This window comes from Tursiops truncatus, chromosome 2, assembly GCF_011762595.2.
Source record: "Tursiops truncatus isolate mTurTru1 chromosome 2, mTurTru1.mat.Y, whole genome shotgun sequence".
NCBI classification, from domain to species: domain Eukaryota; kingdom Metazoa; phylum Chordata; class Mammalia; order Artiodactyla; family Delphinidae; genus Tursiops; species Tursiops truncatus.
The window spans coordinates 87890927-87911097 of NC_047035.1; the positions used below are offsets into that span (position 1 = coordinate 87890927).

The 20171-nt window shown below is 44.4% G+C and overlaps 1 protein-coding gene across 4 annotated transcripts in view; it reads left to right on the forward strand.

Annotated features, from left to right (window-relative positions):
• The first annotated feature begins 243 nt into the window (after window positions 1–243).
• SQOR (sulfide quinone oxidoreductase) overlaps window positions 244–20171 on the forward strand; it is a 50514-nt gene continuing 30586 nt past the window's right edge. For 3 of the 4 annotated variants that reach the window (XM_033851642.2, XM_073800908.1, XM_033851644.2), the window contains exon 1: window positions 244–382. The gene's annotated coding sequence lies outside the window, so the exon portion shown is untranslated. Of the gene's footprint in view, window positions 383–13606; window positions 13836–20171 lie in introns of those variants that run through there. The other variant, XM_073800907.1, reaches the window with a different exon arrangement.

Sequence of the window (20171 nt, forward strand, 5' to 3'; positions counted from 1 at the left end):
GGAGCGACAGGTGGCCTCCGTGCCCTCCTATGTCGCGCCAAGGGCACCCGGCCGCGCTCCAGGGTGCGCTGCGGGTAGGGGCGTCTGCCCTGCCGGCAGCGCCCCGGGCCCTCTGGACTCGCGTCCCTGGCTGTACCCTGTGAGCGCTTGAAGCCCGGGTGCAGCTCGCACTTGGCCTTGGCTCCCCGGCCCGTGGCGCCGGGCGGGGCAGCGGCGGGACCTTTCCGGAACTTTCCTGGGGTGGGGGTGGGGGTGGGCTCGCTCTCCCCGCCTCCAGCTTCCGCCCAGAGCCGGGCGGGCCCCAGCAGAGGCGAGAGCCCTCGCGGTGAGCGGCTGCTTTTGCTGCACCAACGCTGTGGCCGGAGGCTCTGCGCACCCCTGGGTAAGAGGCATCCTGCGGCCTATATCGGGCACTTGGCCAGGAGAGGGGGACCGGGCGGGGACAGAGATCACCCATAAGGCCGACTGTTAACCCAACTCTGTCCCAGCAGCTGGGACTGCGCGGCCCCTGTGTGTCGGGTTACAGTCCTCTTCACACTTTTCTTCCCCACCCCCGGCATCTACAGCTAGTGCTGCCCTTACTGGAACCCGGGTCTTGGGACTCCTTCCGGCAGTGTCGGGCCTCGGGGTCGCGGAGAAGCTGACCTGAGAAGGGCGGTTAAAAACCCGAAGTATCCGTCGTCTTGTGTATGGGAATTTCTTGGTATCTTAGTGTGTGGGAATTTCTGGCACCTTCCGCTTGTTGACACTCAGCATGGTTCCCAGGGCGCAAGGGGTGCTCAGCCCCCAGGGGTAGGAAGTCTGCTTGCCCACAGTGGGGCACATTTATCCACACAGCTCGAGGCACGGAGGGGCGCTCAAGGAATCAGCTTCAGCTGCGGCTGGAACCAGCAGAGGAGAGCATTTAGGGCACGTGCTGAGCAGGAACTGGTGGAAAGGGTAGAAAGGGTCCTCTCGTGGAATTGGGGTCCTTTCCTTTCCTCTTCGCTTCTCTCTTTTAGTTATAAAAGAATCCCAACCTAGCTTCTTACTCAAAGACACAGTGAGCAGAGCCTCTGGATTTGCCTGGGCTGCCCATTGCTGTAATGTAAGGGTTCTGACCCATTTTTCTGCCAATTGCCACTTTGGCATTTCTGGGAAGACTAAGGACCACTTTTTGGTGCAGTACTTTTGAAGGTGTAACATAAAAGGCATAGAATTATAAAGGAAACCTATTTCAAAACACTTGTCAACATATGAAAAGAATTTATGCAGTAGTATATGTGCCTTTAGAAAAACGAATGCATTAAGTAACATGATCTAGCAGTGGATCTAATAGCTATCATAATTTTGAAATAGTAATGAACACAAATAATATTTCAGGATTTGGGCAATGCTTGTAATGTAAGAAAATATCTGTGATTTCTATTGGTGACACAGTAATAGGTACTACTGGTACTGCTGGGGTTTCTTGCATAAATATATGAAGAAAGTGCTAAAGTTCAGTTAGAGATTAGTGAAAATAAAGATAGAAATTTTTATCTTCCACCCAAGTTCAGGAAGTCAGGTCACATGGCTTCTGGTCTTGACACTTCCACTGACTAGCAGCACGAGCTTGTCTTTTGGACTTCTTTTCACCTTGGCTTCTTCATTGTACAGTGGAGATAATCGTACCTTCCCAAGTATTTAAGGTATCCAGTATTGCACCTGGCACAGAGGGGTGAGATAGGTACCATTTATTAGAACTTGTCTCCCTCACTAGACCCCAAGCTTGTGGCAATCACCATTATGTCCCCAATCCTGGTACATGGAATGTAGTCAATAAATATTGTTTGAATGAATAAGTGCATTGGAGAGGGTTGCTTGTAACTACATCTAAAAAACCCAGAATTTATCCAGGAGACAGCTGGTGGTTTGCGAAATGACTCTGCTTAAAATTCGAGCTGCTTTTTCCTACTGGCTGAACAATGTAGAAACACATCTGGAGCTGGAGGGCTTGAAATGTCAATCAGGGCCTATGGGTCTGTGCGTGTGGGTCTGTGTGGCTGGTGTTTTGCCAGAGAAAATGAAATTGAGTGTTGATAGGAAACTAGAACTCCTTTGCAGAACAGTTTCTCCTCCATCTTGCCTGTGTCTAGGCCTGTTAATCTGATGTGATGTAACGCAGGAAATTGTCTTATAGGGAATGGAGACAGACCCATGATGAGGCATTTCTGGACACAGATGCACATTTCTCTTTTCTCTTTTCACGTTTCCCTGCTCCGTCACCCATTACATAACTCCTCTATGACCCTTGAAGATTTGGTAAAAAGGAGCAGAAGGTGAAAGTTGCTACAAGCTGCCTAGACTAGACCTAAAGCCAACTAGTTGCTTCTTAATTCCCAGCCTTAAAAGTCTATGTAATCCAATAAATGTGGATGGTAATAGGAAGAAGAAAAGTAGATCCAGCCAGTGAAGCCTGTGGTTTACTTTGTAAAATTGCTAAGTTGGGGCAGAGAGATGGGGAGAGAACTTTGTAAAGAACAGTAAATTTAGACCACGCTGGGTCTGTCTACGCCTGTAACTTTGAAGAGGGCAAATGCTGGTGTTATGAACTGAATTGTGTCCCCTCAAAAATTCATATGTTGAAGCCCTAATCCTCGTACCTTAGGATCTTACTATTTGGAGAGAGGGCCTTTAAAAAGGTAATTAACGTCAAATGAGATCGTAAGCGTGGGGCCCTAATCCATTACGACTAGTGTCCTTATAAGAAGAGGAAAAGACACCAGGGGTGTGCAGAGACAAGACCATTTGAGGGCATAAGAAGGTCCAAGCCTAGGAGAGAGGCCTCATGAGAAAGCAGACATGCTGACACCTTGATTTTGGACTTCTAGCCTCTAGAACTGTGAGAAATCAATTTCTGTTGTTTGAGCCACCCAGTCTGTGGTATTTTGTTATGGCAGCCTGAGCAGAATAATATACAGGCTGAGGAATTTTACATTGAATGTGAGCTCTTTATTCTCTTTCTTCCTTTGTTGCACTGACCTTCAAGGCCATGTGTTCCAAATGATGTTGCTAAAAGATGGAGGAGGAAGGCTCAACCCAGATAAGTTTTCTCGTGTCAAGCCGCTGATGTTTCTGGTTCCATTTTTGCTGTAGGATAGCCTGATGTTAATCAGGCAGACTAATTCAACCTGGACCTTGCCCTTTGAAAACAAAAGCTAAGCATCTGACCTTTTGGTTCTGCAGGTCCATGGGATGAGCCCTCCTTGAGGCAGTGGGTGCCACATGTCTGGTTGCATGAGTGGGGTTGACTCCCAGGGTAACTGAGAATCTCAAGGTGAAAAGAGTTGGTTAATATATCAAAATATTATACTGCTGCAATTACATAGGGCCCCAAGAGGCCTTGCTCTTGAACCTCCAGCCTCTAGAACTGTGAGAAAATAAATTTCTGTTGTTTAGCTGTGGGTTCTCTCTCTCTCTCTTTTTTTTAATGGCAGCTCTAACAAGTTAATATAATTTGGCACTCTATTCTAAGTCGTGATCCCAGCAGGTCCATCACTTTCTCTTAGGACCCCTCTCCTTTACCTACCCAAGAATATCTTATGCTCTCTTTCTACAGACACTCTGTATTGTCCCTTGGATCCTGTCTGAGGTCATTAAGGCCTTCTTCACCTTCATGGTCCTGACTGTTAGGAAAAACAGTCTTAAGCAAATGACCAGCCTAGCTGCTGAGCCATGTACAGAGCAGATGCTTTTATAAATGCATGGTGGGTGATGGGATGATGGTGTTGGTGATCATCCTTAAGTACCATGGGGTAATTCCTTTCCAGTCATAATGAATTTACAAATTTCACCCTAGCCCAGCCCTCAGGGAGCTTTCATTCTGTGTAGCTGGGAACCAGCAGCTCTAGCCCAATCTACAGTAATGGAGAGGGAATAGCTGTGTCTTTATCCTGGGACCAATCCCTGACTTCTGGAAGGGGGAGGCCTCAATCTTGGGGCCTATGGTGATTTCAATCTATGATACTTTCTTTTTCCCTTGGCAGTTTGCTGTAAGGCAGCCCATGGTGTCTTCATAGGAAAATGGTGTGTTTTAACAATCACCTTGTTTACAGTATAGATTGTGAGAACATCCCAAGGAGGTGCTGCGTTTAGTAAATGTGGTTTTGTGTTTCTGTGAGCATGTGCGTGGTGCTTTAAGTGGGTGACAGGCCATCCTATTTTCTGGCCAACTGGGTTTGCACGATAATCGTGAGCCTTTCAAGGTCTAGGTAATCAAATCCAAGCTTGTTTTGAGTCATAGAGTAGGAGGGACCTTTAAAGTCAACTGGACACATCCACTTATTTTACGCTCGTGGAAGAGGACTCAAAGTGGTTGCGACTTGCCCGTGGCTCCACAATGTCTGTTTCCTCACTTATAAACAGGGATGATAATACCAACGTCTCGGGTTGTTGTGAGAAATTATGTGATTCACAGTGTAATGCCTGTCACATAGAAAACCTTCAGTAATTTTTTCTGATTTTTTTTTGTGTCTGGGATAGTGCACAGCAACTGCCCAGTGAATCATGGTCAGCAATGGTGCTGGTGACAGACTCGGGGGAAGAGAAAGGGAGATATGGTTTCCATTCTGATTATGTTCAAGGCTTGGTTACAAACCATTGTCATTCTTTGCTGCAGTAGTTTAGAGCTCCAGTCAATTTATGGAGTTAGTAGGACAAGTATTCACCTTTGAGTATCTGCTTGCGAACCTCTGTTTCCCTTTTCCCCTTGTTTAGAGGATCACAGAGTTTAAAAAAGGAAGGGACCTTTGAAACTACCCAGTCCAATCCTTTATTCCACTGATGAAGAAAACATGACCCAGAATAGTTAAGGACAAGCCCTACCTGGCACTACCTGGAATGTGGACTTGGGTCTCCTAACTCCTGACATGTCCTCAGACAAGGCTTTTGCAGGAATGGGAAACTGTGTCATTTATTTAGACATAGGAAAGACACTAGCTTAGGGAACCTGGCACACCTGTTACTGTGTCTACCCCCTCATTCTATCCTAACCATTAAAGTATTGAACTTGGCATCTCTTCAATCACGTTCAAACAACACATGTGTAACGTGTAATTAAAGAGTCTCTTCTCATTGTGTTAAGACCTCACACGCTGGATTCCATGGAACAATATGCCTGACAAATTGGCCAGTCCCTGTTTATAATGAAACTCCACTCCTCAGAGGCTTCTTGTATGTGAAACTCTGAGTGGGCATTCCAGCACTCCAGAGGCTGATGAGTAATTTTATTGTGATCGTTGAATGGGTTCAGGAGATCAAGGCAAAGGTGGATCCCTGCTGTGTGACTGGAAGCAAATTAATTCCACATTAGGCCTCCCTCTCCTGTGTGTCTTGTTGTACAGTCTCAGGATGGACACACACAGGCATATGCAAACATTGAAACCTTCAGTATACTTGACTAGAGGCCAACTGTGAATGGTGGGGTTGAAGGGGAGCTAAATTGTGATGATTTATACACTAGAACATGAGTGGTCAAGCTCCCACTGGCTAAAACAAGCAGAGAAACAAGGCACTTCCCCCCATATAATTCAGAGAAAACCTTTAACTTTCAGTTGAAATAATCCAATTGACTGTCTTATTGTTTCTTTTTCTGGAGCCGTAATGTGAGAGAATTCTCTTTCTGTAAGTAGGATTTTTATTTTCTGCTTAGCAAATGTATGGTTTGGTGAAGTTGTCAGTCCCCCCCTATTGCAAAGCTCTCTGATTGTAAAATGAACATAGGCTAGGGAAACTTGTAGGAAATTTCTCAGTAGCAAAGGGAGCCACTGTTTCACTGCCATGTCCTCATTAGTAACTCTTTTTTTTTTTTTTTTGCTGTACGTGGGCCTCTCACTGTTGTGGCCTCTCCCGTTGCGGAGCACAGGCTCCGGATGCGCAGGCTCAGCGGCCATGGCTCACGGGCCCAGCTGCTCCGCAGCATGTGGGATCTTCCCGGACAGGGGCACGAACCCGTGTCCCCTGCATTGGCAGGCGGACTCTCAACCACTGCGCCACCAGGGAAGCCCCCTCATTAGTAACTCTTAATCAGTAATTCTTTAAAGAAAATTCCTACAGTTTCCCCCTAAAGAGTTAGGGAACTAAAAAACCCAATGTGACTCTAAACCCTGAGTCATCAGGGAGCCGTCCGGGATTGTTTCTGTTGCCTGGACGATTTTCTCTTGGTCCACTACTAGAGCACTACCTTCACAGCTTCATGTTTAAACAAATATTTGGCATTGTAACAGCTCTAGAGGTAGAGTTCCAACATGGCCCTGCAGGCCTAAATGAAGATTGCCCCATTTTCTTTATTTGGTAACAAAATAGTAATCCAGTTCCTGAATTCAAGGGGAGGTGAGCTGAGAGGAAGGGCGCCACCTGCCTAATCCCTTCTCGGGCTCAGCTCCTTAGGCTCCTTCGTTCTCAGGGCCCTCAAGGGGCGTGGTTTCCTTCTCTCTCACCCTGCTTTGGATCTTCACTGCACTCTGAGTAGTCCAGTACTGTTACTTACACCGTCTCTCCAGTATAGCCACCTGAACAAGGTCCCGGTTCACATCCTTCCTTCTTTATCCCCTATGGCTAATTTGTCACAAAAATTCCTTCCACATCTGTTTTGCATTCACACCTTCATCTCTGTTCTCCTGTCTATTCGAAGCCCTTGCTGGTGCCTGAATTTCTGAATCAGCCATTTAATGGACCTTCATATTCCTGGTCTTCCCTGGGACAATAGACTCTTCTTATTCATCCCGGGTTCCGCAGTGCTTAGCCCAGTGCCTGGGACATAGTAAACACTCAAAAATGCTGAACTCAACTGAATTACTCTAAGTCATCCTTTCGACTCCCCCCCCAGGGGGTCTTTTTCAGTTTCCTTAAGAACTTCCAAGGGCTCTCACTGCCTTTAGCGGGGACCACAGCTCGTGTGCAGCTAGGGCTGAGCAGTAACAAAGGAGTATCGTAGGCCACGTGGGGCTGGGTGAGAGCTGGAACCTCGTGCAGGGTCCAGATGGGCAGTGATGGCTCAGCTCCAGCCCAGAGAGTTGACATGTGAGAATGTGGGTTCAGTGTTGTCAGAGAGGCCAATAATCTGGAATCTCAAGGGTAAGATATCCAAAAATTTTAATGTTGGCACTAATTCAAAATTTAAGCAAAATTTGTGAGTCAAACAGAACACAGCTCTGGTCTGCATTGGGCCTGCAGGTTGCTACTTTGTGACCCCTAGATGAGATTACGAATTGTCTAGGATTAAGCTTCCAACCCCAAATTTTACTTAATATGCCTATACAGTCTTATTTCTCTGTCTTCCCAGTTGGCACCAGCTTAGGCTCCCTTCTCCTTGTCCACAGTTATGCCATGCTCATTCTAGCATTTGGGATTCCATCTCCCAAATCCCTAACTTGTCCCAAACTAGCCCAGATCGGCCCTTGCCTAGACTTCCCTGTTTCTGCCCACACAATGCCTCTCTCTTCAGCTGCCATGATTCAACTTTGGCTCCGTCCCCACAGGGGCCCTTCTTACCTCTCATCCAGTCATTCTCTTTCCCTTACCTCTGTCTTATCTGAATCTTTCTTTCTTTTTTTTTTTTTTTTTTTGCGGTACGCGGGCCTCTCACTGTTGTGGCCTCTCCCGTTGCGGAGCCCAGGCTCCGGACGCGCAGGCTCAGCGGCCATGGCTCACGGGCGCAGCCGCTCTGCGGCATGAGGGATCTTCCCGGACCGGGGCACGAACCCGTGTCCCCTGCATCGGCAGGCAGACTCTCAACCACTGCGCCACCAGGGAAGCCCTTTATTTGTATTTCTAATGCTAGCACTGAATCAGGCCCTTATCATTATACCTGGACCTCTGTACTAGTCTCCTAACTGATGTCCAGAATTGGTTTTGTCTCTCTTTTGATTTAATTTTCTCCTGGACACTAGATTGATTTTCTCAAAGCTTTCCCCTCTGTTCTGAAAAGTTTGATATATAAAGCCTCAGTTCCCTAGCATGGCCCTTTATAATCGGGCTATGATGTTTCTTTATTATCTACTCCTCTCAATATCAGTCATATCTGGTTGGCCTTCCCAGCTTATTAGTCAGGGTCTTATGAAACACTTGGCACACTCAAACAGTGCTGTTAAGAAGGGTTTAATGAAACAACTATTTACAAAGATGTGGGCAGGGTTACAGGGAACCAACAAGAGTGGTGAAGCAATGGTATTGATTTGGGGCCTGAAGAAGCAAGTAGAGGGATTACTAGAACCCTGAGTCAGGGCGGTAGCTGAGGGGAAGGCCACCCCACAGGAACCAAGGCCTTCAGCTGGAGGAATCCAGCATTGCTCAGCTGAGGCTTGGCTGCGAGGGGTCTGGGGAATAAATACCCGAATTTCATTCTTTTCGCATCCTCTGATCTCCTGGTGCCTCCCACTGGCTGAATCCAACTGGAAGCCAGAGGACCAGGGAGGCCAGCTGATGCGCACCTTGCAGGTCAGCTCCCAGGGTTTGGAGAGGGCAGAGAAGGCTGGAGAGAGGTCTGGAGGGCAGTAGCCTACTCTTTGATTCATTTACCTATGCTGTTCCCTCCCATAGCATCTTCACCTGTCCAAATGCTGCCAATCTTTTACGTGCTGCTCAGATTCTGTTTCACCAAGTTTTCATTGATGATTTCTTCTCTCCTCAAAACACCTAAGGTGTTTAGCTCATACTGATTACATTGTACTTTGCTTCTGCTAGTTAAATCTAAGATATGGGACATAAACCCAGATTTTTGGAAGCCGGCGCCAACTTTCCTTCCCCTAATCCAGAGATGATGTAGGTGGTGGAAAATACAGGTGCCTCATTTTCTGGCAACTGTCCCTGAGGAGGTGGCTAGAGAGTGCTGCACTCCTGGTAGGCGGCCGAGGTTTTCTGCCTGTTGCCACCAACTGTTTGGACCCCAGGGTTGACAAGAAGGGCCCAGATACTCGATAAGTGTTGTGGGGATAGATGGGACCTGAGTTAGAACCAGAGTCTCCAACCATCAAGAGGTTTCAATCTCCCTGAGAAAACAGAGGCATCAAAATGCCAACAAATAACAGTGACCACAAGAAAGTTCCAAGAAGGGCAAGACAGGTACCATGACTTGTAGAACCAACCTGGGCTGGAGGGACTAGAGAAGCTGGGACTTGGACTGCACTTTGGGCCACGGCTAAGATGAGGAGACAGGAAGGGGCATTTCAGAAGGGAATAATAGCCGGGGGTGAGGGGCTAACGTGTACTCCATTCCACTAGAATGTAAGTTCCGTCAGCACAAGGACCTGATGTGACACGTTCACTGGTTTTTTTTCCCAGCACAGCTCCTGGCGTAATGAAGGATAGGATCTCAGTAATTGTCTTAGTCTGTTTGGGCCGCTATATGAAATACAGTAGCCCCCTGTTATCGGTGGGAGAATACGTCCCAAGACCCATCCCCGTCCCCCGGCCCCAGTGGATGCCTGAAACCATGCATAGTACCGAATCCTGTATATACTATGTTTTTTCCTCTATGTGCATACCCGTGATAATGTTTAATTTATAAATTAGGTACAGTAAGAGACTAACAATAATAAAATAGGACAATTATAACAATGTACTATAATGACAGTTATGTGAATGTGGTCTTCAAAATATCTTGCTGTATGAATTTAATGCCTTTTCCATCCTAACTAAGCACCTGTCACACCGGGGCTGTAACTTTGGCAGTATGAGATGCAACATCAGTACTAACACGAATTTCTTTTTCCTTCATCATAATTTCATGGATAGAAGATTCATTCCTACTGTAGACCTTAGCAAACTCAGTATATGATTTCTTTTATTTTCTTAAGTCAAGAACTTTCACCTTTTCAATTAGAGGGAGCATTTTACATCTTCTCTTCGGCAAATCCAAATTGCCAGCATTGCTCCTCTTGTGCTTTGGGGCCTTCATTAAGTGAAACAAGGGTGACTTGAACACAGCACTGAAATACAGTTGATCTGATAACCGAGGTGGCCACTAAGTGACTAAGGGGCAGCATACGCTGGACAGAGTGATGATTGATGTCCCAGGTGGGGTGGAGTGGGATGGCGTGAGATTTCATCACACCACTCAGAATGGCATGCAGTTTTGAACTTATGAATTTTTTATTTCTGAAATTAAAAATTTAATTTCATTTAATATTTTTGGACTGAAGTTCACTGTGGATAATTGAAACCACAGAAAGCAAAACTGTGAGTAAGGAGGGACTAGTGTACCACAGACTGGGTGGCTTATAAACAACAGAAATTTATTTCTAACAGTTCTAGAGTCTGGAAGGTCCAAGATCAAGGTGCCAGCATAGTTGAGTCAGGGCCAATGTCTTTTCCCTGTGTCCTCACATAGTAGAAGGGGTGAGGGATCTCCCCGGACCTTCTTTTATAAGGCACTAATCCCATTCATGAGGGTTCCACCCTCATAACCTCATCACCCCCAAAGGCCTCACCTACTAATACCATAACCTTTGGGAGTTAGGATTTCAACGTATGAATTTCGGGAGGGCACAAACATTTAGAGCATAGAATGAATTAGCAGATGGATGGATTTATTCAGGACCTTTGTATGTCAGATGTGTACACAGTGAAGGAAGGTAGTACTTAATTAATTCAGAAACACTCTACTGAGTGTAGAGGAAAACACAAAGCACTAGGACACATCCCTACTCAAGCTAGAAAGGGAAAGATGTACACACATCTCACTACCTTTAACCTTCCAATATTTAAATTAGACATTCTAATGTTAAAAAAAACTTTCCCTTGGGGAATCCTGTGGTGGTCCAATGGTTAGGACTCCACGCTTCCACTACAGGGGGCCTGGGTTTGATCCCTGGTTGGGGAACTAAGATCCTGCAGGCCACACAGTGCGGCCACAACCAACCAAACACCTTTCCCCTGAAATTTGGCTCACCTTATTATTGGCCTACCTTATCAGTAACTGGCAAGCTCTGCTGTTCTTCCATTAGCATCTAAAGCTAATAGACTGGGCATGGGACCAGGACTGGGTGGGGAAATTTCTGTCCATCTGCACAGGTCCTTGTATGTAGTAGATACTCAACGAATACTTGTAGAAACATTCTTAGATACAGCAGAATTGTGGCCATGCAGATTTCATGTAACTCTTTCTTTCCATAAAGATATGATTGCACATTTAGCATAGCTAAATGTAATTTAATCTGCATACCTTTTGTGTAGGAAATAAATCTGTAAATAAAAATATAGCTTAGGTGATGTTTTTTGAGCACTTCTGGCTGATGACACCTCTCTTTTATCAAGGTTAAATGGCTAAAATATATGGGAAAACTTTCCTTGTTGGAGAAGATATCCCGTTTCAGTACATTAATAGAGTGGGACAAAGGAGAGGACCGCCCGGTGCTGTATTCTTCAGGAGTAATTATTGCATTAAAAAATCATACCATAGCTATGTTATTTAGTTGCAATACTTGGCTCACTCACTCACATAATTATAGCATTCAACAGTAATATGTAATTAAATTGCTTTTTAAATGCCACCTGACAGTTCAGCGAGTTTGTAAGGAGAAGGAGTAGAGCAAAATTTGTTAAACATGTAAAATCTTCCATCTGACTGGACAGTAGTGAATGCACTTTAATGTAGTGTATTAAAATGTACCTGGGATTTGTTTTCAATGAGGCATGGTGAAACCAGCACATCAGGAGATGACCACCATGAAGGACAAAGTTTTGACTCCGAGTTCCCTAGGAATGGGAGGCCTGGTACCCCAGGTACCAGGGCCGCATAGGGAAGCATGCAGGTTGGTCAGGAGGCAGAAAAATTAAGGAAAACCTGTAATGTGGTTTTCATGAGGCAGGGGGAACAGGCGGACCAGGTTTGGGATTGGCTAATTTGAATAATTTTAGTGGGCTCTGGCGTATAGGGACTGCCCTGGTTGTCTGATGTCTGGTCCTGGGATGATCAGGGCAGAAGAATGTTGCCTTCTGGAATGTAAAAGCCAGACAGAGGAAGTGGTTTGAGTATGGACTCTGGGTTTTTTGGCTTTACCTATCAAAGGTGTGCTCCTAGGCTGAGTTGTGTACTGTCTTTAGGAGTTGGTTAGCCCTGAGAGGGGCAGTCTCTTTAGGATTAACAAAGCCCCCAAATGTCAAACAATCATAAAATACAGAAATTAAAAACATGATTAATACAGTAGGATTCAAAATATCTCCAGGAAGGTTTCATGAAGTGTCTTATTCAGTGCCATTGATAAGTGCCACAAATATGCCTACATACTTGCATGTACTTCAGATTGAGATGAGATCACATTAAGCTACCATAGCATTTGGGGGGCAGTGTTTGGTATTTTCCTGGCAATCCAGTCACAGTGACAATTTCCTTCCTGAGATTTTTTCCATATTTGGACCTGCCCTTTGATAGTTTAAGTCAGAGGGTGTGATGGCCAATATCCTGTGTCAACTTGACTGGGCCACAGGGTGCCCAGATGTTTGGTTAAACATTATTCTGGGTGTGTCTATAAGGGTGTTTCTGGAGGAATCAGACTGGGGAAAGAAGATTGTCCTCCTCGGTGTGGGTAGTGTCATCCAATCAGTTGAAGGTCTGAATAGAACAAAAAGGCTGACCCTCCCACGAGGAAGAGAGAACCCTTCCTGTCTGCCTGCCTTGACCTGGGACATTGGTTTCCTCCTGCCTTGGTACTTGAACTGAAACATCAGCTTTACCTGGATCTTGAGCCCGCTGTTCCTTTGGACTGAAACTCCACCGTTGCCTCTCCTGGATCTCCAGCTTACTGACTGCAGATCTTGGGGCTTAGCCTCCATAATGGTGTGAGCCAATTTCCAGGAGTGCCCTTTGTATAATAGGGAAAGTGATGATGTTTGCTTTGGTTCTCTCCCTCTCTCCTTTCCATCCCCTCCGGTTTAATCCTGGTTTTGTCCTTTTTTGGCTGTGTGGCCTTGATGTAACCAGTCTCCTGGAGCCTCACTTTTTTCAGCTGGTAAAATGGGGATGATATGTCTACCTCTAGTGCCTAGCACAGTGCCTGGCACATCGGAGTCTGAGATGGTGCAGTGATGAGCCAGTTTTACAATAGGGGTCAGGATCTAGCTTCAGATTGTCCAAAGTAGCCATGGTATGCTGGCAAGGGGTGGGAGGGGCTTTTGCAGAGAACTGGTAGAGGGAGGGACCAGGCCAGTTCAGTGAGTCCCAGAGGGGTGGGTGGGCAGAGTGCCCTAGAGGAGTGCAGTAGGCACTAGAGGTGGATTTACCCAGAAGCAAATGAAGTTTAAGCTTTTGGGCCTCTCTCTTGCACAGGTCTCTGTGGGTGCTGGGAGTTCCAGGAGCGGAGGGGTAGCCAGGTTATAACCAGAAAGCATTATGCTTACGTTTCTGTTAAACTGCCTAAGAGAGATCTCAGAAGAGTCTTGACTCACCAAGGATCCAGACATTTATTTGGACTTGTTTTCTCATTCCAAATTAATATTAACTATCTAATTTTGTATTTGTAATTTTGGGTCTCCAACGTGTATAGGCTTCAATGCCCATAAAACCTGGATCTGCCCCTGCCTGGAGGGCTGCCCTTCTGGGGGATGGCATGTGGAGCCCCAGCAAAGAGGTCATCTTGAGATTCGGAGCTGGGAGAAGGTCCAGACTGGGAGCTCTCCACCTCTGAATTGCAGGCTCCCGCTAATGCCTGCGTTGCTGCTCCAAAGGGCATTCAGAAAAAGTTGCTGTTCACGGAAAGGACTCACTGTAGCTCTGACCCTGCTGCAGATTCAAGTGACCTTTGGAAGATCACCTCGGCCCTCTGAGCCTCAGTTTTCCCATTTGTAAAGTGGTATCGATACCTCCAGTGTAGACTCAGGTATGGGTCCTGTGAATTGTAAAGCTCTAGGCACTTGGGAGGGAAGTATCATAATTGTGTTGCTACTACTTGTATTTCTGTTATCTTGCTATTACTTGAAATAGGCTTAGACCTTAACATTTCAGTGACTAAAGAGCAAAGGTAATGTCCACCCTGACACGCTGTTTTTTGATTTCTGTTTTTTGCTGTTTCATTCATTCGTTCATTTTAATTTTTTATTGAGGAAACTTTCCAGCATATACAAAAATTCACAGATTACCACAAGGAATGCCCATATATATATCCATCAATTGGCTTCAGATTATTATCAACTCTGAAATAATGCCATTTGCAGCAATGTGGATGGACCTAGAGATTATCATACTAAGTGAAGTAAGTCAGACAGAGAAAGACAAATAACATATGATATCACTTATATGTGGAATCTAAAAAAATGATACAAATGAACTTATTTACAATTACAAAACAGAAGTAGACTCAGACATAGAAAACAAACTTATGGTTACCGAAGGGGAAACGAGGGGGCAGGGATAAATTTGGAATTTGGATAAATTTGTATTTGGCAACAGATGCAGACTACTATATATAAAATAAACAACCAGGACCTACTGTATAGCACAGGGAACTATATTCAATATCTTGTAATAACCTATAATGGAAAAGAATCTGAAAAAGAATATATATATATATATATATATATATATATATAATGGAATCACTTTGCTGTACACTTGAAACATTGTAAATCAACTATACTTCAATTAAAAAAGTTATTATCAACTCATGGCCAATCTGATATCATCTACACTCCTACCTACTCACCTCCTGTAATATTTTTGAGCAAATCCCAAATCATTTAAACTGCAAGAATCCCAGTATTTTAAAAATTTAAGGGCCCATAAAAACTTACATCAATACTATTATTCTACCTCACTCATCCCCCAAAAAACTTAAAATTTTTTTCTTCCAATTTGTTTAGTAAGCTAAAATTTAATATCATATATTCCCTCCCAACTCACTCCCTGGGGCATAAGTTACTTTACATTTGAATTAAATAAAATTCAGCTGGTAGGCATTTTCCCTGAATTATCTCTTAGGTCTAACACTGTGAGAACTCAATTGAGGAGTAAGTTTGAATTAACCTCTGCTCTTTAATCAGTGAGGTGACCTTAGGCAGGTGCTCTAACTTTACACTAGACCTCAATTTTCTCGTCTGTAAAATGGGGATACTAACACCCTCTTTACAAAGTTATTGTCTCTGAGACAGCATAGGTACAACTAGTAAACACTCAGTAAATGTTAGCTATTATTATTATGATAGTTTCTCCCTACTTTTTCTTATCGAACCCTGTCTTCTGGAAGTAATTTTGTTGAGAGATGTAAATAACTGACGATAGCCTTGGCTGATTTAAGTTAAAAGGCCCAGCAAGCCCAAGGGGGAGGAGCGAATGGAGGAGGAAGAGCCTTCCAGGAGTCTTACCACCTGGGCACTAGGTGTAAGCCCAGCCCATGCTGTGTAGACAAGGTTCACTTGTGTCTCAGAGGCTGGGACCCACAGGGATGCAAACCCTCAGGACATCACAGCTCAGCATAAGCTTGGCTGGGAAGCTGGAGGTCCAGAGGTCAGGTAGGAGGAACGGGGTGGGTGGTGAGAGGTGGAGGCTGTTCATCGTCTGTTTTCCTCTTTGATTTTTGAAGTTGTCTACAAAGACGATATAATAAAGGTTGGCCTTGTAGTTATCGAAACCGAAAGCAATGAGGGCCCAGCCTGGCATGGGCTTGAGATAAGACAGTTGTGACCCATACAAAGACCCCCTGTTTCCTCAAGAGCAAAAATAGCTGAAAGATTGACTGAGTCTTGCTGGCCTGTTGGGTCTTTCATTAAGATGCTCTGAATAAGCCTTGTTTAGAGGCCAGCTCTTTTTGAACTGGGCCAAGTGTCCTAGCTGACACCCGGTGAGTGGCATGCATGTGGCATAGGATTAGAGAGCTCTCGACACTGGCGGTCTGCGGCTTGTCCCAGAAAGGCTGGCTGTGAGAGGTGGGGGAGTCCCAAAGACTTGTCTAGACCAGGGGGTCTGGAGTCAGCAGCCGGTGATGTAAGTAGGAGATGCCTAACAGGCTGTATTATTTTTCAATCAGCAGGGATTTTACTTCAGTCAGACTACAGCTAGAACAAAGCATTTATTTTGATTCTTTGAAGGAAGCCCTCAATTGATTTAGCATTAATTGAATTTTTATCTAACTTAAAAGCATGACGTTATTTAACTAGGACATGTATTTGTTATATGAAATACATTTTTTTCAATTAAATAAATGTGCCACTTGTTAAATGAAAGTTAACTTTGCGCTATTTATTGATCCTTTTAAAGAGTGGGTGTTTCACCTTGTAAGAGGGTAGAGAGGAAGCAACTGCATTCGTCTGCATCGTTAGTGGGTAATTCTTATTTCTTAACCTAACAGGTAGATGTGTTTCAGGCTCCCTTCTAGGGAGACTCAGAGACTTAGATTTATGCTCCTTAGTTATTTTGTTGACAGAGGTTTTTTATTTCTTTTCTGTTGACTTCAGGGTCAAGTTTGGCCTTTCCTTTTTTTTCATTCTGGTTAAGATTGTGTGACCTGCTTCCTTCAATTGTCTGTTTTTTTGATTGTTGCTCCAGACTTGGTTTAGGTCAATGTCAGAAATTTCTCTTGGTTCCTGTCGATATTTTCTGACACTACTTCTAACACCTGGTGTATGTCTTTTCCAACACCAGCCAGTTCTCTGACACCAACTGGGTGTTCAACAGTTCAGTTCGGATGTTAGCTCCCAGAGCTGCAAATGGCATCCCAGGCGACCCACACTTCTGCCTGCCTGACTACAAATTTTGAGGCTCCCAGGATGCCCTCTTAGGTTTGATAATTTGCTAGAATGACACACAGAACTCAGGAAAACACTTCACTTATGCTTACCAGTTTCTTATAAAGCTTATTTCAACTCAGGAATGGCCAAATGGAAGAGATGCGTAGGGCAAGGTATGGGCTGGGGTGGGGGGAGAGGGTGGGGGGGTGCCACAGAGCTTCCATGACCTCTCTGGGTGTGTCACCACCCTCCCAGCACTTCAGCATGTTCACCAACCCCGAAGCTCTCAGAATCTCATTGTTCAAGAGGTTTTTTTTAAAAAAATTTTTATTTATTTATTTATTTTTGGCTGTGTTGGGTCTTTGTTGCTGTGCGCGGGTTTTCTCTAGTTGCAGCGAGCGGGGGTTACTCTTCCTTGCGGTGTGCGGGCTTCTCATTGCGGGGGCTTCTCTTGTTGCGGAGCATGAGCTCTAGGCGCACGGGCTTCAGTAGTTGCGGCACGCGGGCTCAGTAGTTGTGGCTCACGGGCTCTAGAGCGCAGGCTCAGTAGTTGTGGCGTCCGGGCTTAGTTGCTCCACGGCATGTGGGATCTTCCTGGACCAGGGCTTGAACCCGTGTCCCCTGCACTGGCAGGCGGATTCTTAACCACTGTGCCACCAGAGGAGCCCCTGTTCACGAGTTTTTATAGAATTCAATCTCCAGCCCCACTTCCTCCCAGAGACTGGGGGCGGGGCTGAAAATTCCAACCCTCTAATGACGTGTTTGGTCTTTCTGGTGAACGGCCTCCATCGTGAAGCTATCTAGGGGTCCCACCCTGAGTCGCTTCATTAACATTAACAGTTATGGTTGAAAGGGGCTCCTTATTATTATTTGCTATTGAATAACAACTCCTGTCACCCAGGAAATTCCAAGGGTTTTAGGAGCTTTGTACCATGAACAGGGAATAAAGTGCAAATATATATATTTTATTATACCACAGTTGCAAAGTGGGATACTAAAAAATTATGATTATTGTCCTGGGTTTTTTCTGGTCTTTGACCTTGTATCATGCCCTACCTTCTCCATAAATAGCATTAGATTGTGGTTCTGGTTTTTCTGATCCGAAAGTGAGGATGACATTACATTGTTAGAATGGGAGTGTTCCTGAGATTTTCAAGTGTTTTCAAGCTTGGAACATTTCCTCTAACACGTTCTTTTATGTTTGTGAAATTTTTGTTGATGGTTCACAAGTGAAATTTGACTGCAAAGACCAGGATATTCTGCTTGAATACTGTTTTTAATGAAGTTGATAGAACTGGTTCAGAGGACTTTGTGTTTATTTACACTGAATCCAGAAATAGGCTATGGGTAACTGCTGAAATAAAACAGAACCAGCCTTCTTGGCTGAATGAGGGAAATATTTGCATAAACTCTTCCTCTTTCAAGAGGAGAACCATGGGGTATTAGGCTGGAAGGGAATTAGGAGGTTGAAGAGCCTCAGATGGCGTGGTTGGAAAGCAGAAACTTAGCCAGGCCTCCTCTTAGATCATTATTTTGTAACTGTTTCCATGGAGTTAAGATGTTGTGTCAGGACCATGAAAAAGTGGTTTCCCTGAAAGGCAAGTGAGGAGTTTTGCTGTGATTCCGTTGTTCCGTGGACATATAGAAAGGCAGGATGTGATGACTGTCTATTCACCATAAAATATCTTCTTCCCTAGCAAACGGCAATATCCTACTTGGTGATTTCCTTCACTCCTCAATGATTAAGAAACAAAGAACAAACAAACAAAAAACCCAACCAAACAAATAAAACCAAATTGAGTGATTTTTAAAATTTAAAGCTCATTAAAGAAAACGTGAGAAAAGCACATGCAAAGAAGAGGGAAAAAATCAATTATAGTGTTATCAAAACATTGCTAATATTTAGGTGTCAGTACCGTGCAAAAAATGGTTTCCCTTTTGTGGGAAGTGTGGAAAAGATATCTGGATTTTTTCATTTAAGATTATCATGTAAGCACTGTTTTGTTGTTATTGATAGAGATAATAGATATAGTGGTTTAAAGCAGAGGCTCTGGCACTGAAGTGCCCAGGTTCAAATCACAGCCCACCATTTGTGAGCTCCCTGCCTCAGTTTTATCATCTGTAAAATGGGGATGATGATGACAGCCATCTCACAAGTTAAATGTTTATGTGAAGGACTTAGTACATGTTTGTTATTGTCATCAAAATAGATTTCATTATTATAACATTAATATATGTATACAGTAGAGATTTTATAAGATACAGAAAAGCAGAAGAAATCAAAATCACCCATTATTCTAAAACCCAGAGAAAAACCACTTACCCAGTGTTAACATTTTCCTATTTTTTTAAAATACACTTTCTCTTACATAGTTGAGCTCATATTGTAATTCCAGTTTATATCCTGATCGTTACGTAATTATTCTGGAAAAGACTAATTATGTAAACATAATTTGAAAAGACTACATAGGTCATCTTGTGTAACCATATTTTACTTAACCCTTCCCCAAAGTTTTAACAAGCAGATGGCTATTCCTGCCCATCTCCCCGTACCCACCCCCATATTTAAAAGAGAAGTAATCATAAATTAGCCTTGGTTAGAATAGACTGGAGCCTGAGCCTTCCTTGGCCAGCGTGGAGGCTGCAGTTGTTTTTTCTGTAACCAGGACGTAATCAGATCCAATCCACAAACCAGTTAACTCAGGGTTGAACGTATTATGAATGAATATGTGAGATATATCTTTGTAAAGGTTTGTCTTCTTAAGTATTAGAGGTTACTTCCTTAGAACAGAGTCCCAGAAATCGAAATGCAGGGTCAAAGGATGAGAAATGTTTTCTATAAGGGTCATACTGATTTAAACTTGTGGCAACAGTGTATGAGCCTGCCCCACTTTCTGTAGCCCCCATGTCCCTTCCCCCAGCTCTGGGTTGCTTTTCAGATCTGAAATATTGAGGAAATTGTCAGGGGTTCCAAAACACTGGAGTAGAGTTAATCTTAATTAAAATCATCACTCCAGCCCCTCCTTCTCACTCCTCCAGGGCCCTTCTTTATTCCTTTCCTTTTCCCTCCCAGCTTTCTCTAATTCCCTCGTGTAGCCTTCCTCTTCTCCACTGGAGGCGGTGGAGCAGGGGTAGTCATATAATTAAGTTGTTCCCGTTAAGAAGTTGGTGAACTTAGCAGCTAGAAGTGTTATCCCCCAGCTGGGTACTTGCATTTTAATAAAGGGTTCCTGGGGCATTGTTGAACCCACAGGACTGAGCTTGATGGTGGAATTTGGGGTGCTGCAATACGCAGGGAGGGAGATATTTTGGTCTGGACCCCTCAAGTTATACAATAGACTGTATCCAAGATGTAAGGCCGGATCTGTGGATGGGATGACGCCAAGGCCAGCTTCTGAGACGCCTTCATTTCCTCACTGCCAAAGCACCAGCTGCTCAGAGCAGAAACACCTTTTCCTAAAGGTTAAAGTGTGTCTCTTGGAAAAACTATTCAG